At 39.3% G+C, this 16,370-nt stretch overlaps 1 long non-coding RNA gene across 3 annotated transcripts in view; it reads left to right on the forward strand.

The window, feature by feature from the left end:
* Window positions 1-2,034: 2,034 nt before the first annotated feature.
* The window catches only part of LOC129495840 (uncharacterized), a 30,547-nt gene continuing 16,211 nt past the window's right edge, over window positions 2,035-16,370 (forward strand). The window contains exon 1 of one of the 3 annotated variants that reach the window (XR_008661625.1): window positions 2,035-2,163. This is a non-coding gene — a long non-coding RNA (uncharacterized LOC129495840). Of the gene's footprint in view, window positions 2,164-2,439; window positions 2,762-16,370 lie in introns of those variants that run through there. The other 2 variants (XR_008661626.1, XR_008661627.1) reach the window with 2 other exon arrangements.

Consider the following 16,370-nt stretch of genomic DNA (forward strand, 5'->3'; position numbering starts at 1 on the left):
GAAGACTTTTATTAAAATAATCTACATCGTCATTAATTTAATGAACATTTATTAAGCATTTGCCATACACTAGGGACTTGTATAAATGCTGGAGATTCAAACAGTAAGGTTCTCCTCTTTTCATGCTTATTATATCTTTATATATGTTGATCCTTGAACAACACAGTTTTGAAGTGTATGGGTCCACTTATATGTTGATTTTTTACAATATAGTACTGTAAATATTTTCTTATGCTTTTCTTAATTTTTTCTATTGTAAGAATACAGCATATAATACATATAACATAGAAAATATGTATTAATTGACTTTACGTTATTGGTAACTCTTCCAGTTAACAGTAGACTACTAATAGTTAATTTTGGGGTGATGGTGTAAAAACTACATGCAGATTTTTGACTCCATGAGTTCAGCACCCCTAACCCCTGTGTTGTTCAAAGGTCGACTGTATAGTGAAGGCACTGACTTTATACATTAAAGATAATAGATGATGATAAGTGCTTTGTGATATGTATGAGTCACAGCTTCTTTGGACAGATTGACTTAGCACCACCTGCAGAGTCTGGAGGCTTCATGAACCTGGTTTACCTGGAGGTACATTTTGTACTTGTGAAAGTTCAGAGAATACTCAGGGGATGGTGTCTCCCTCTAGATGGAACATGGAGTGAATAGGGTATAGAGGCAGGAAGGCAACCTTTGACCTCAAAGTTATAGTGCAAAAGGCTTGAAATTGCATGTTAAGAAACTCAGAATGAACACTATAGGCAAGGGCAAGAGAATCCCACTGTCTTTTATATCTTTTGGGGAACTTCCAGCAATGTCAAAGATGGACTTGAAAATCACAGTGAAGTTTCTTTCCTCTCCTCCACCCCGTTTTTAACCCTGTAGTCTTGTGGACATGAATGTTATTGGAGCAGCCTTAAGAACAGGAGGTCAGGACTTTCTCCTTTGGAGACTACTTAGGAGCTACTTTAATAGGTGGGAAGATAATAAGGGATAAAACCAGGCCCATTTCAGTGGCAAAAGAGAGGCAAGCACAGATGGGGAGGTTTCAGGGATAGCATGAGAAATGTTACTCTGTGTCACCTTCACTCTATACTATTATGTCATCTCAAATAGTACTACTTGATAGGTGAGGCTTCCTCTGTCTCACCCCGGCAAATGGCACATGTGGCCCCTGTGCCCTAAACTACCAAATGCACAGGTTCATTTGTGTGCAGGTTGAACTGCCAGGTTTTGTTAATCTTTTCATCTCTGTGTTCTTTTTAGCCTTTCAATGACCCATAAAAAGATGTGCTCTGGAGGTGGTGGTGGTGGTTACTGAATGAGTAGAAAATAGATATTCATAAATGACTGGATTACAGCCCACCTGGCAGCAAAAGCACTACCATTAAAGGTCCAATGGTAACAAGATACTACACTGATTACCATTTGACCTAACCACTCATAGCACTTAATTTTTTGTTTGGTTTTTAAAAAAATATTTTTTAAATTTATTTATTCGAGAGAGAGAGAGAGAGAGAGAGAGAGAGACAGAGACAGAGACAGAGAGAGACAGAGAGGTAGAGACACAGGAGGAGGGAGAAGCAGGCTCCATGCAGGGAGCCCGATGCGGGACTCGATCCTGGGTCTCCAGGATTACGCCCTGGCCTGAAGGCGGCGCTAAACCGCTGAGCCACCCAGGGATCCCCCTTTATTTTTTAATTTCTTTATTTTTATTAAGCTGGCAAGCTCCCCATCCCACAAGTAGCCACAGAGCCTAGTGTGTATTTTTTCCTTAGCTGATCTTAACCAGCGGCTATGCGCGAGGGAGTGTTCTAGGAAGACAGTAGCCGAGAACATGGGAGGTATCGGGTTCACATCAGTTTGAAGGTGACAGCGAACCCAGCGCAGGTCTCTAAACGCGCAGTTGCTGGCCCTGGCGCCGGAACCAAAGCGTGGACGCCTGGATTTCCGGGCGGAGGCGCCCGTCGGCGGCGACTCCTCCGGCCTGGCGGACCTGTGTCAGGGGAGGACCGCGAACCCGGCGGCGGGGCGGGCAGGCGCTCGAGCTGCTGAGGGCGCCGAGGCTGCGCTGGCCCTGCTGGGGCGGCCAGGCGGGGCGCAGGGGTCAGGGGGGTTTGCACGCGCGGTGCAGTGGGCTTGTGGGCGACGGAGCTGCAGAGGTGAGAGCGGAGACCTGAGGCCGCGTGGGGGCGGGGTCGTGGTGCGGGAGTCTGATGGGGGCGGGAGTCCTCGCGGGGGGGCACCCCGGCCAGAGGTCAGAGCCAGATTTTTTTTTTAAATATTTCATTTATTTATTCATGAGAGAGAGAGAGAGAGAGAGAGAGAGAGGCAGAGACACAGGCAGAGGCAGAAGCAGGCTCCATGCAGGGAGCCTGATGTGGGACTCTCTCCCGGGTCTCCAGGGTCACGCCCTGGGCGGAAGGCGGCGCTAAACCGCTGCGCCACCCGGGCTGCCCCTCTTTGTGTTCTTACAGCTCTTTTACGTCACGCGAGTACAGGACTCTCACATGACATCCTTGTGCGTTCCCGTCTACACGGAGTGCCCTGAGAAAGAGGCTTCTGTTCCACGGCTCAGGGCGGAGCGCGTTGACGGTGGTGTTCCTGGGGAAGGGCTAGGCCTTGCAACCGCTTAGACCTCCCTTGGAATCCAGACCAGTCCTCTGATTTTGCTGAGTGACCTTGGGCAGGTTGTTTGCTTTTGCAATCCTCAGCCTTGTCCATAAACACAATGATGTGGATGAAGCTACGGACTGGGAGGTAGGCCTTCCCATCCTAGTTAAGTCCCAATCTACTAAATGAGGCCACGGACAAAGGCCACATAATTGTAAACACAAGGTGGTCTGTGTTTGGGAGGGATTATAAAATTTATCTCTGGTGGCCTGTGAAATATACTAATTGCCCTGTTGGCACAGATGGAGTCAGGCAGACAGAAAATGTTGGATTCAGTGCTCTTAAACCCAGCAAAATTATTGAAACAAACTCAAGTAATGCAGCCTCTTTTCCTTGTAGCAATGTTATGTAAAGAATAGCATATATATATATATATATATATATATATATATATATATCCTGTGATTACTATAACATCTTCAAGGTGGATTATATCTCCTGATAAATATTACTAGTCTTTATGGGAAAATATTCAGGGTTTTTAAAACGATTTTATTTATTCATGAGAGACACACAGAGAGAGGCAGAAACACAGGCAGAGGGAGAAGCAGGCTCCCTGTGGGGAACCTGATGCAGGATTCGATCCCAGGACTCCAGGATTATGACCTGAAGGCAGATGCTCAACCACTGAGCCACCTGGGTGCCCCAGAAGAGGGTTTTCAAGTAACAGGGATCTACTAAGTAATTTTCTCCTCAGATAATGCTCTTGAAAAAAAAAAAACACAATGAATTTGATGCTTCAGCTTCTTCTCTATCCGTTCCCTTAATTTCTCTTGCTGGCAGCATCAGGGACCCACTACTTTCCAAATCTAATATTTTCTTCATCTTTATTCACTCTGTTTTATAGTATATGTTACAGTGCTAACTTCCTGCTTTTTGAAAGCCATGTTGTGTTAGTAAACCCGTTGTGCTTGCTTTCTTCTCCCCACCCCCCTTCTTTTTTGTTAGGTTGCAGTCCTTTCTCATTTTCCTTCATGGTTTTTGCTTTTGTTTTTGTTTTTGTCTCTCCATTAATCTGTATTTTTCACTACTCCCTCCTACATACTTCTAATTCTACATGTCCAGAACCATACGTGACTTCTTTTTCAAGCTTTGTTCTTCACTCTACAGCATAATATATAATATTCATATATATATATGTATATATTCAATCTTCCTTAGCCCCCACTACCAAAATTCATCAAGGTCTTATTTAGTCTGTCTCTTAAACATCCCTATTCTATCACCTAATAATTTTCTCCACTACATTGCTTTAGTCTTCAATTGTGTCTTATATTCCTACTCAGATTCTCATATTCCCTACTCATTGGGCAGGAAGTGTGAGTGCCCAGGAATTAGGATTATCCTGAGGCTTCTTCATGCACATTTTAGCTTCTAGCCTGGAATGGCTGTCGTAGGATGTACTCATGGCCCGTCCATGTGGGCTCTCCGTGGTTCTCATAGCATAGAACACTCTCCTAAGGGAGTGTTCTGAAAGAGAATATCTGGAGACTGAGTTCCAAGTGAATCAGGTAGAAACTTCTACTACTACTATTACTTCTTTCCTCTTATCTACCTATCTAGACTTGGAAATAACTCAGGTTCATTATTGTTGCATTCTGTTAGTTGCATGCAAACCACTAAGGCCAGCTGAGCGCAGATTCAAGGGGAGAAGACTTAGACTCATCTCTTGATTGCGGAATGGCAAGGTCACCTGGCATAAGAGAACGTGGGGTGGAAGATACCTTGAGAAAATATTATCTGTCAGATATATGTAACACATGTGTATATATTTGTGCGTGTACTTGTATATACACACAGAGGTAGTTTTTTCCCCCAAAGAACAACAATATTAGTAAATTAGTCTAAACTTTTTTTCTGTTAAATTGTGGCAATCAATGTATATCAGTGCCACTTCCTTCTTTCCTCCCTGTTACTTTTGTAGTACTGTACATGGCTACTATACACAAAAATATACCTTTAGACCAGGTAACCACTGTGCAGGCAGAATGACAGTTGCCACTTTAAATGCTTGGATTAGGAGGTCTACCTAGTTCTTTACCTTTAGTAAGTCAACCTTTATAAAGAGGAAAGTATTGTGGCTTCTCAGCCCTCATCACTAATCACAAAATAAAGAACAAAGTATCTTCTTTCTCCCTGTATTTTGGATGTGATACATATAATCCGAATTTACTGTGGTCTCCCTAGAGCCCATTAGCAGATTACCAGTCCTTTTTTTTATTGTGACTTATATCCAGAATTTCAATGAATAACCACCCCCATGTGCTCTTCACCATTGGAGGAACATTCCTGTCACATGCTTAAAATTATATTAATAGTAGTCAGGTGCAATTTTGAATTTAACACAAGGACTTTGGAATTAGTGTGGTGGTCTGTAATGTGGGCCTAGGGCCAAGGAGAGAAAGGTGCCTCATTCTGGTTAACCTCAGTTTGCTATAATGTGGTTAGGTTAAGAGAAGGCTTCAGCAGATGAATGACATTTCTCATTTTGTCTACCTGCTATCAATAGCAGTAGACAAGGTAATTCTGATCAAATTCTGAGAAAACCAGAAAATCTAAGTAAAATTTACAATAAAAACCTACTTGAATGTATAAGGATAAAACAAGATAGAGAATAATTATCAGGTGGAGAAGGGAGAGAAGAAAGAAATCTAGAGAGCTAAATATGGAATTTGGTGTTATTTTTCCCATGGGAGTGTTTCTGCCATAAGCTGAGTATTTGTATGTCTCCCCAGATTCATTTTGAAACCTAATATTCATGTGATATATGTTGGTTTGGCTTTTGAGAGATGATTAGGTCATGAGGGTAGAGCCATCATAAATGGGATCGGTGCCCTTATAAAGGAGGTTCCACAGAGCTCTATCACTCGTCCTGCCACGTGAGGTTACAGCCAGAAGACTATGAACAAGGAAGTGGTTTCTTACCAGACACTGAATCTCTTGGTACCTTGATCTTGGACTTCAGCCTCCAAAACTGTGAGAAATAAATGTCTAGTGTGTATAAGCCACCCAGAGTATGGTATTCTGTTATAACAGCCTGAGTGGACTAAGTCAGTTTCTAATTTTAGAAGTGGTAGCTGAGATGCTGTATGATTATGCAATACTTATGACATGTTGTTGCATATATAAGAATGAAAAAGTTGGAATCCAGGGCCCACCAAAAGGGGTACCTAGTAAACTATCATGGCTTTGGATTGAATGGGTGGAGAGCTTCACTGACTGACACTTAAAGAAACCTTAGCCCAGAATCCAGTCACCTTGAAAATAGGTTGGCCGTTCCTTAAAATGTTAAACATAGAGTTGCCATATGACCTAGCAATTCATATACCCTAGAGAAATAAAAACATATATCCACTAGGGGTGCCTGTATGGCTCAGTCAGTTAAGCATCTGACTTCAGCTCAGGTCATGATCTCAGGGTCCTGGGATTGAGCCCTTCATTGAGCTCTGCACTCAGTGTGGAGTCTGCATCGCCCTCTGCCCCTCCCCCACACTTGTGCTCATTCTTTTTCTCAAATCTTTAAAAAACATATCCACATAGAAACTTCTATACATATATTCATAGTAGTAGTATTTATAATAATCAAAAGTGGAAATAATCCAAAGTGCATCAGCTGATGAATGGATAAGCAAAATTGTATATACATATAATAGAATATTATTCAGTAAAAAGGAATGAAGTACTGGTGCATGCTACAATGTGGATGAACCTTGAGAACATTATGCTAAATGAAAGAATTCAGTCATAAAATGCCACATATTGTATGATTCCTTTTTTATATTTTATTTATTTATTGGAAAAAGAGAGGAGGAAAGAGAGAGAATGTGCAGACAGGGGTGCAGAGGGAGAAGCAGACTCTGTTGCTGAGCAGGGAGCCCTACGTGGGGCTTAATCCCAGGACCCTGGAATCACAACCCAAGACAAAGAGATGCTTAACTGACTGAGCCATCCAGGCACCCCTATATGATTCTTTTTGTATGAAATGTCTGGAAAATGCAAAGCTTTAGAGACTAAAAGTAGATAAGCAGTTGTGTAGGGTTGGGCAGGGAATGGACAGTGAGTACTAATTGATAGGAGGTTTATTTTTGGAATAATGAGAATGTTCTAAGTTTGGATTGTGGTAAAGGTTACAGAGCTCTATGAATATATCAAAAACTTTTGAACTGTACACAATAAACAAATGAATTTCGTGATATGTAAATCATGTCTCAGAAACACTATTCTTTAAAAAAACCTTTATCTCAGTCCCTGAATTTGGATCAGGGTATTTTGGATTGCTGTTGCCTCTAGGCACTGGCAGAAAAACAAAACAAACAAACAAGCAAAAAAAAAGTGAAATTCTCTCTGGAGAATGAAGATTGCCATAGGCCACAAATTAATTCTAATTTTACAAATATAATTTTAAACACAATTTTAAAAGAAATAGCTAGGCACACAAAGGGACAAGATAACATAAATAAGAACCAGCAGAAACAATAAATATTAAGATCATAAAGACTCTAGCTATTGGAGTTACCAGACAGAGACTTAGAAAACTGTGCTTAATAGATTTACAATAATAAAAGACAAGATTTTTAATTTTGGCAAAGAACTAGAAACTATGGAAGACATAATGAATTTGAAAAAGAACCAAAAGATATTTTAATATGAGAAATATAATAAATATTTATAACTCAGTAAAATAAGAAACAAAGCACAACTGAATAGAGAATTATCAAACTGAAAGGAAGTTCTGAGAAAAAACATCCAGAATAAAACACAGAGATACAAAATAATGAAAAATGTGGTGAGAAGATAAATACAAAGAAGATGCCACGGGAAGGTCTAACATACATATAATCAAAGTTCTAGAAGCAAGTATGAAATGAATGGGGCAGAAGAAATGTTTGAACATACGAATGGTTGAAAATTTGTCAAATCTCATGAAAGAGATGAAGCTGCAAATTCAAGAATTGTTATAAACTAAAAAAAAGAATTGTTATAAACTATATGTAGAATAGTAATAGAAATATTAATAACAAATGCATATCATAAAAACTTGCTGAAAACCAATGATAAGTAAAAAAACTATAAAAACAGTGAGGGGGAATATCTTTAAGTTGTCTCTTATACTGATAGTACTAAAAATGGAAGGGAAATTTGTTATTCTGATGCAAGTTTATCTATAAAAAGGCTATAACATGTCAGGCTTAATGGTGAAATGACGTAATTCCCTTTGAGATTAGATCAAGGATTCCTACCCTATCCTTACTATTACCACTTATATTCAACAATGTACTGGAAACTTGTGGGGGCAAGAAGATGAAAGTAATTGGTGAAATATTGGAAAGAAAATTTAAAATGTCACTATTTGAATGTGATTGTGTAAAAAACCCAAAAAGCTCCACATGAGTTTTTAGAATTAATGACTTTAACAAGTTTGTGATTCAAGATCAATAGACAAAAATGAATTGTATTTCTGTAAAGCAGGGTGAAAAAATTGAAAGTTTTTGAAACAGTACCATTTATAATATTTTGCATGTTGCAACCTAATATTTTGCATCAAACAAAAAGTATTCAAGAATTCTTCACAGAAAAATAGGAAATATTATTGAGGTTAAAAGTGACCTAAAATAAATGTAATGATATACCATTTCATGGATTATCAGATTCAAAGTCATGCTGATGTTATCTCAATCCAGCATGATCTATAAATTTAATTCACTCCAGTTACAGTTCCAACAACTATTTTGTGAAATTTGAGATGATTCTAAAGTCTATGTTGGAAATTCAAAGCCAAGATTTGCCCAAGACAGTTAAGGTGTGTCTGCAAGGACAGATGAATAGACAAAGTAAAAAGAGAGATGGAAAAAAAAAGACTTGTAAATAACAATACCTGATTTATGAAAAAAAAAAACCCCACAGAGCACAAGGTAAAGGAAGATTTAGATATATAGTGCTTGGACAGAGAAATATGCACATGCCAAAAAAAAATAGCATCTTGATTCCTAACCCATATCACGTAAAATCAGTATTCCATTAGCTATATACATCTCCATGTAAGAGATTCTTAAAATTTTAGGTAATATTAGATAATATATTAATTCAGAGCAGAAAAATAATTATTAAATGGGATATAAAATAATATACTATAAAAGAAAATACTGATAATTCGGACAATATTATTATTTTTTTAATAAATTAATTTTTATTGGTGTTCAATTTACCAACATACAGAATAACACCCAGTGCTCATCCCGTCAAGTGTCCCCCTCAGTGCCCGTCACCCATTCACCCCCACCCCCCGCCCTCCTCCCCTTCCACCACCCCTAGTTCATTTCCCAGAGTTAGGAGTCTTTATGTTCTGTCTCCCTTTCTGATATTTCCCACACATTTCTTCTCCCTTCCCTTATATTCCCTTTCACTATTATTCATATTCCCCAAATGAATGAGAACATACACTGTTTGTCCTTCTCCGTAAATCGGACAATATTAAAATGAAGAACTTAGGTTCATCAAAAGATAACATTAAGAAAGAGAAAATACAGGCTTTAAACTGGGAGAAGATAATTGCCACACCCAAAGTCAATAAAGGGCTTGTGTCCAGAATATAAAATGAACTTCTTATGAATCAAAGGTAAAAAGGGCAAAGCCTTCACAAAGGAGGATATCCAAATTCCCGATACAAATGTGAAAAGGGCCTAGCCTCATTAATCAGAGAAAGAAATGCAAATTAAACCCACAATGGGATACCACTGCACATCTAGCAGAATGGCTAAAATATTTTTTAAAAAAGAAAATAGTAGGAGTTGGCAAGGATGTGAAATAACTAGAAATCTCACACGCTGCTGGTGGGGTATAAATTGGCACAATTAATTTGGAAACAAATGTGTGCCTGTACATCAAGATACATGCATAAGATTGTTCATAGCCACATAATAGCATAGTTCATAGCACTAAAAAACTAAAATCAGCCAAAAAGTACATTATCAGTAGGAGGAAGAATATGTGAGAAAGAGAGGATTCTGAAGCAGGTGGAGCCAGATCAGAACAGAGGGAGAGAGAGAAGTAAGATTTGAAAAGGAAACTAACCAGATAGGATGACAGATTAGAAGGGGCAATGAGGAAGAGGGAGAAACCTCAGTGAGTGAGGTCCCAAGATCTCTGAGTTGTGCTGGTTGCCAGGATGGGGGAAATAGAAGACAGAATGGGTTGATCTCTTTTTATTCATTTAACAAATATTACTGAGCACCATTTATATCCTAGGCACTTTGCTAGGATCTTGAAATACAAATGTTGAGTAAGAGTGCACAGTCAGCTGAGTCTTCATTTTAGCTTTACAGTATTTTGAACCCAGGTAATCGTTTACATTTGACAGACGGGCTTTTGTAACTCTAAAATGTCCACATAGTTAATGGTGAATCTGAGAGTCAACTGAAGCTTTTTGCCTCAGTGCTTTTTCTTCAGCCTAGTGAGGTGAGATGTGTGAGGCCTCAGAGGAGCATGTTTCCCCACCCTAGAGGTACTTGCAACAACCAGAGACGCAAAGCGCATGATTATGTTCACTGTAGCCAGCCAGGGTTATGGGGTGACCAGCTAGCTCTCCTGTTCCATGGACTTCTGTAGCAATAAGCATCATCAACTTTTATTACTCCTTCTCCTGGCCAGATTCATTTAAACCTTGATTCAAATATTTTCCATTTACTATTTGGATAGCTACTAAGTGGTAGACACTGAACAAGTTATCAGAAACACACACACACACACACACACACACACAAACCCAGACATTCTGTGGCCTTAGGGAACTCTCAAAACTCTCAATCTTGTAGATGAAGGCAGATCTATAAGCCAGTGAGGGAAATGGAGGATTTGGGGACTTTGAGAGGTGTAAGGGTATGGCATAGTGAGCACAGAGGAGGAAGTGGTCAATTCTGTTGGGATTTAATCTTGAAAAGTGGGACTGTTGCTTTTAGGACAATTGAGCAGTTAGTCAGGAAAGATAATAGCTCTAACTAAGCTACTATCTTGTGTAGTATCCAGAACAGTCTTGTGTTTCAGGAAACTCTAAGATCTTGCTGTTCATATGGTTGTACTAGTAAGTAGCTGACTATGTTGATATATAAGGCAAAATCAATATCTATTATTAAGAAGGTGTCAGTATGAAGAGGATAGACAACAAATGAGTATATGCTTCAAAGGAAGCCATGTAGAAAAATCAGAGTAAAAGCAAAACCCAGAATGGCATCATACATGGAGGTCAAGGGAAGAAAATTTTTCAAGAAGAGACTGTCTGCCTGCATCAGATGCTTGAGACTTTATGTGAGAAGAGACTAGAGGACTGATTATTGAGTTTGGCCACATGAAGGTCATCAGGGTTTATGAAAGTCATTTCAGAGGAAAAGTGGGGATAAAGCGGAGTTGGAGTGGATCTAAGAGGGAATGGAAAGTAAGGAAGTGAAAACAGGTAATGTGGAAAACTTCTAAGAAGTATTTTTGCAGTTTAGGGAGTTAGAGAATGGAGTGGTCACTAGAGAGAGAAGACTAAATTGGTTAAGGTCATATTGTGGAGAATGTTTTTCATGTTGGCAGTGGAAACCCTTGAAGATTTCAGAATCAGAAAATTCAGTGAATGTGCAGGGTGGAAGGGGCAGTAGTAACTTGGAGAGGGTGAAGTTGATAGACCAGTGAGCAGATAGTCCAAGAATAAAGGAATAAAGATATGGACCTGGGTGGTGGCCAACAGGTTGGAAATGAACAAGCAGACATGAGGTCCATTTTATTTTAAGATTTTATTGATTTATTTGAGAGAGAGAGAGAGAGAGAGAGCGCACCTGTGCTTGAGCTGGGGGAAGAGCAAAGGGAGAGGGACAAGCAGACTCTATGCTGAGTGTGGGGCTCAATGTGGGGCTTGATCTCATGACCCTGAGATGATGACCTGAGCTGAAACCAAGAGTCAGACGCTTAACTGAGTCATGCAGGTACCCCATAAATGAGGGCTATTTTAGAAGAATAGTGCCCAAATCACTTACTTAGACAAAAGAATGGAACTGAAAGGAATCTGAGAGGAATCTAATCTTTATAGAAAAGGAAAGTAACACCTAAGAAGGGAGTTAAAGCATATATCTTACATGAAAAGAAATTATATTAAATGTACACACATATATTTATATATTTATGCATTGAAAATATAAAATGTACCTGAGGACTCCCCAGCTAGGGGTTCTGGGTAAGATCATTTATACAGTTTGCTCCTTGGTCTTCAACAGCCCCATCTAGCAAATGGTAGGACCTTTGGCTTTCCTCATTCATTTTTTTAAAAAAGATTTTATTTATTTATTCTTGAGAGACACACAGAAAGAGGCAGAGGCATAGGCAGACGGAGAAGCAGGCTCCATGTAGGGAGCCCAACATGGGACTTGATCCCAAGTCTCCAGGATCAGGCCCTGGGCCGAAGGCAGCGCTAAACCGCCGAGACACCCCGGGCTGCCCGGCTTTCCTCATTCATGTCTCATAGGTGTTCCCAACAAGGCAGGGCCATGGTACCCATGAACAGAACGTGCCCTCTGTTCTGCAGGACTCAGTTTAGACTCTGGGCACATGGAGCCTTTGCTCTGCACTTCTGTTCTGTGGTCATCTTGAATCTGACACCTCTTACCTCTTCTCTGCATATTTGTGGTCCTCAGTCGGCCAGCTCTCCTCACATTCCTGTTGTGGTGGAGCTGGCTTTTCCTCCAACTCTGGTTATGACTTGGGCACCGGCTCTCCATATTGATGCTGCTGGAGCCAAGTCGGCTCTTAGCTGCTGCTGAGACTACGGACAGATTACTTAACTTCTCTGTGCTTTTGATACCCACTTAGAAAATGGTAAAAAATGCAAAAAAGGGAAAAAAAGAAAATGGTAAAAATATTACTGCTTACCTTCTAGGTTTATGCTGAGTATTATTAATTAATTACTGTAAAACACTTAAATATATTAGTATTTAGAGAGCTTAGAACACCATTTGGTCCATATGAAGTATTTTTACAATATTATAATTATACTCACCTGATACTATGGATCAAACCCACTGTTGAGCTCAGGCTCTCTTCTTTTCTTCCAGCCCCAAAACACGCTACTTAAGAGGTGTGTGTGTGTGTGTGTGTGTGTGTGTGTGTGTGTGTAGAAGGCTTTACTAAAGATTAGGGTAATGGAGGAATTTGCATTTCATTTGTGCCAACAACTTTCAATTTCAGTGTATATAGTTCTGTTCCTAAAAGTTTCTCAAACATTTCCAGTTTAAATTTACTCTCCTCTCATTCTCTGCTCATCTCACACTTTTCATCTTTATGAATGCAGAGAAATTGAGCTGTTTTTTCAACTTTAGCTCTACTGACTTGTGGTCTCAGGGTTTTATCATTCACCTTTGACCTACTGATTAGGAGTTTTATTAAGGATAGGTATTTCCTTCTTCTGTGAGCATTTATCACGCAGTATATAGTTTCTAATGGTTCTCATGTATTCTTTAATATTGAAGTATGTTGAAAGCAATCCTATGAATTCTTTTATCATTTGAGCCGTCGGTCTGGCTGTAGGTTTTCTGTAAATTCACACTTTCACACCTTAGGCTTTGAAAGTAATACAAGAAACTGTGAGCCCCTAAAGAGCACAGATTAAATCTTTTTCATCTTTATGTCTGCAGCAGTACCCAGTAGGTGTCTCAAAAATTGATGTACACTTTATAATTCATTGTCTATATCTTTTCAGTAGGAATGAAATACTTCCGTAGGGAGAAAGCTTCAAGCCTAGTACTCATTTGCAGTTAGTGGGTATAAGGTTGCAAAATTTCTTCACTACCAGGGTGGTAAAGTAAATGATTCCTTTTGAACTCAGCTCAGGTACCATAGAGACCCAGCTGATACACTACTGCATAATCCCAGGAACTTTTAAGCATCATGAGCAATTCTCATTCTTTTCACTCCACAGGACTTGATATCTAACTTTATGTCACTGTAATAATTCCTCTTGATATTGAGTTTCTTCTGTGAAATAGTAAAGAATTTAAATTTTCTACTAAGTTTAACAGTTTACCATAGTTCTTCCTCTAGTAGGGTACTCTTGGGATAAGAATGGGAGAAGTGGTATCTAAAAAGTAGAAGTAACATTCTTTTCTCTGCAGACATATTACTTCCAGCATGGCAAATACCACTTTTGTTTCCTATACAGTTTTTTTTTATTTTTTTTACAGTTTTGTTTAAAATATTTTTGTAATAAAGAGTATGACTATATTTTTTGATGTTTAATTGACATCTTTTAAGTCTCATCTCTTCCTCTTGGCCATTGTCCCACATATGGGAAAGCTGATAAGAAAGTCCAAGAGATCTTTTCTTTGTACCTGTGGAACTTCAAACCTATCCATGGGAACCCTTGCTCTAGTCACCCTCCTTAGTCACTCTGAAAACCTCAAACCAATCTTTTCCTGCCCTCTCAAGCCATGTTTGGACCTGTTTGGGAGCCACCCTGTTCTCCCCAGAAAACCTTATTATATAACTATTAAGTCTTTTCACACCTTCCTGTTTTGTGTGTGCACATTTAAGTCAGATTTGAATAGGAGTCCATCCGGACTCTATAATGTATGTGCAACAATTTTACAAAATATTTAATGCATACAAAGGAATGTTTATATGTTTAAAGTATAAAAGCAGTTTTAAAAAGCTCTGGACCATGGGATGCCTGGATGGCTCAGCGGTTAAGCATCTGCCTTTGGCTTAGGACATGATCCTGGAGTCCCGGAATCAAGTCCCACTTTAGGCTTCCTGCATGGAGCCTGCTTCTCCCTCTGCCTGTGTCTCTAACCCCCCCCCCTGCATCTTTCATGAATAAATAAATAAAACGTTTAAAAAAATAAAAAGCTCTGGACCTATCACCCAACCTAAGAAACAGAACATTACCACCACTGTATTTGAAGTGCTTTTCCCTGATTCTGTGCGTCACCCTACACAGACCTGTTCCCTATCCCAGCTTATCAAGGCATTTTGGGTATTTGATGGTTTATCATTCCCCTTATTTTATTTTTTACATTTAAGCTACAGGTGTACATATTGTTAAGTTACATATTGTTTGGTATTACGTGTTTATTAACTCAATATAGATGACATCATGTTGTATAAACTATGTGGGTACTTTTTCTTGTTGATATTGTATTTGGAAGTTTGGATTCATAGAGCTGCAGGCATGCATTTTCTCTACTGTATTGCATGTCTGTAGTGTGAACATAGTACAAGTAATTTATGGATTCTCCCCTATCTTTTGATCTCATGTATAATATTGCACATTAAACATTCTTGTACATAAGATCTGGTGAAACTGTGCAAGAATTTCTCCAGCATGTATGCCTAGGAGTGGAATTTCTGCATCATGCAATATCCACAGTTTTAACTCTATTTAATAATGATAAGTTGATTTCCAATTTCATATCTATTTGGATAAACAATTTTTCTAGCACCATTTACTGAAAGGCTCTTAACCTACTGATCCATGTTATCTATTCCATCACAAATCAAGTTTGCATATATATATATAGTCTGTATATATATATGTGTGTGTGTATATATATATATATAGTCTGTATATATATGTGTGTGTATATATATATATATATATAGTCTGAGTTCTTGGTTCTTTTTTTTAATTTATTTTATCTTATTTTATGATAGTCACAGAGAGAGAGAGAGAGAGGCAGAGACATAGGCAGAGGGAGAAGCAGGCTCCATGCACCGGGAGCCCGATGTGGGACTCGATCCCGGGTCTCCAGGATCGCGCCCTGGGCCAAAGGCAGGCGCCAAACCGCTGCACCACCCAGGGATCCCCTGAGTTCTTGGTTCTGATCTATCAGTCTGTTTTTGTTTATTTCCATACAGGTACAATCAGGCTTATGAAGATAGTTTAGTTATAAGCCTTGGTATCTAATAAAACAAGATTCCTACTTTATTCTTTTTCTTTAGGAGTGTCCTCACTATTCTTTGGCCTTTGTTCTTCCATAGAAGTTTTAGGAACAGCTTATTGAGCCACCAGCCAAGAAAACAAAACAAACAAGACCCAAAACTTCTTAAGTTTTTGACTGGGATTGAATTGAATCTATAAATCAAAATCTTTGTAGTGTTGAGTCTACGTATTTATAAACATAACTCCCCATTTATAGAAGTCTTCTTCAGTGTCCTTCAAGAATGTATTATGATTTTCCTCATGAAGGTCTTACACATTTTTGGTTAGGTTTATTCGTAGCCACCTCATTTTTATGTATTATTGTAAATGTAAATCTTTTCTCTAAATTAGGTTTTATATTTTATATTTTATTTTTTTAAGATTTTATTTATTTATTCATAGAGACAGGGAGAGAGAGAGAGGCAGAGACACAGGCAGAGGGAGAAGCAGGCATCATACCGAGAGCCTGATGCGGGAGTCGATTCAGGGCCTCCAGGATCACGCCCTGGGCTGCAGGCGGCACCAAACCGCTGCCCCATCGGGGCTGCCCGGTTTTGTATTTTAAAAGCTGTGTGGTTTTTTTTTTAAGATTTTATTTATTTATTCATGATAGTCACACAGAGAGAGACAGAGAGGCAGAGACACAGGCAGAGGGAGAAGCAGGCTCCATGCAGGGAGCCTGACGTGGGATTCAACCCCGGGTCTCCAGGATCGCGCCCCGGGCCAAAGGCAGGCGCCAAAGGCAGGCGCCAA

The sequence above is a fragment of the Nyctereutes procyonoides genome, unplaced genomic scaffold (genome assembly GCF_905146905.1).
Source record: "Nyctereutes procyonoides isolate TBG_1078 unplaced genomic scaffold, NYPRO_anot_genome, whole genome shotgun sequence".
NCBI lineage: Eukaryota > Metazoa > Chordata > Mammalia > Carnivora > Canidae > Nyctereutes > Nyctereutes procyonoides.